Here is a 1,925-nt window from a genome sequence, read left to right on the forward strand (position 1 = left end):
GCTGAACTGAGTTAAAGATTGGAGTCTTTTTCGTGATTTCTTACCACATTAACAACGCTTTGGCCTGGCCCGTCCATTGAGCTCATTTGGCTTCCAAGGTGTACTGTCTGTCTTTTCCTCCAAAAGAAAGTTTCCTTTGAGTTTGTCATCAGACAGAGAATATTTATACCACCAGTGGGTTTGTTGTTTGTCCTGTCTTGAACATACATAGGGGAATCCAGTATGAGACTTGGTCCTGTGTGATAAAAATACTTCAAAAAGAAAAGTGTAAAAGATCTGCGGCCACTCACATTTCAGGGGTCATAGAACCATACTGAACGGTGCAGTAGGGGACCAAACAGGTCCATATTGACAACTGTGGAAGTGTATTTGTTTTGCACTCAGAGGGGCAGCTGCACTGACATGAGAGGTGAGGTAGAATCTGTCAGTGTTCCCTCCCCCCCAGTCCCTCAACCAATCCCACATCAGAGGGGGTGGGAGTCCTGTGTGATGGGCAGGGCAACATAGAGGAGACACACACAGTCTGCAACCAGGAAGTGCAGTGCAGCCCAGCCCAAACGGGAGATGTAGTGGAGGTTTAGTGGATGTAATGGAATGACGCAACCTAGGTGAGGATCAACTGTCATATGAGGTAAAAGAACAGCAAACTATTGTTTTCACACAGAGAGAGGTATGTATAGGAGAGGTACACATATACACAGGTAGACAGTTATGTTTACTGTATATATGTATACATGTGTAGTCAGCTAGACAGGCATGTATATATACATACGGGTTACGAGAGGTATGTATATGATGAGAAGTATATGGAGGTAAACCAGTGGGTATTATGCAGGTACAGAGTTACATGTGCATGCAGGTAGACCGGTGTACTGTATACATGTAGTAAGATAGGTATTCAGTACTTGTATGTGTGAGGGTAAAGGGTTGCGTATATAAATGCAGGTACATTTGCACCATTGGACAACAAATGTGATATTGTTTGTATTCATAAATAGGTATGTGTGTTTGCATTGTCATAAAGGGAGGTATATGTGTAACTCTGTGTAAATGAGGTAGGCTCACGAGTACACGTCTTGGCTAGGAGGAGTTTGGGCTGCACATCAGGGGTGGAAGGGAAGAGTCCAAAAGAGAAAAGTGTGGGGGTACACTTGGTAACTGTCCCAGTGGAGGCTGGTGAGGAGGCCGGTGAAGAGGGGAGCTGGTTGGAGGGTGGAGCCCCCTGATGGAAGCTTGATTGTGGGACAAAATAAAGTAGCTAGCTGCCCTCCTCGAGTGATGGGCAGCTCTGAAAAGCTATGTCAGTCCATGTACTGTATGAATATGTTTGTCTATAGTAGTGTGTGTGTGTGTGTGTTAGGTGAATGTAGATGTACATCAGTGGCTGTATGTGTGAGGTTTGATTTTGTAAAATTGTGTGATTGTGAATGTAAGTGTGTATGTATGTGTCAACCATCTGCCTCTCAGAGTGATTGCCTTCCAATAACACAGAGCTCCACCAGTACCAGTACTCCAACCAGACCTTGGGGGTTTGGGTTTGCATACATGTGCACCAGGTGTATAACAACACAGGAGCAGCACACCGCTCAGGGCTGTTAGCTTCTCTGTTAGAGACGCACAGCGCGGCCATAGACCATCAACTCAGAGAGGGGGGGCCCCACAGCCAGAGAACCCCACTTTAGAGGGGGGCCCCAAACCCCAACTCAAAGTGGGGCCCAGCAGCCACAAGAGCCCCAAGTGCAGCCAGGAGGGGACAGAAACAAATCATCAAAATGGCTATGCAAAAGAAAGCCTTTTTCTTTTTCTCTGTGACTTTTTTCTTGGTGACTATCCGTGTTGCTGGTGGTGATATTGTGTTTCACAAAATGAAGAAAGAGGCCAATTTTTACTCCTTTTCTTTTCCCCTCATAATTCCCCCCTCTCTC

Source organism: Salmo salar, chromosome ssa23 (assembly GCF_905237065.1).
Source record: "Salmo salar chromosome ssa23, Ssal_v3.1, whole genome shotgun sequence".
Lineage (NCBI taxonomy): Eukaryota > Metazoa > Chordata > Actinopteri > Salmoniformes > Salmonidae > Salmo > Salmo salar.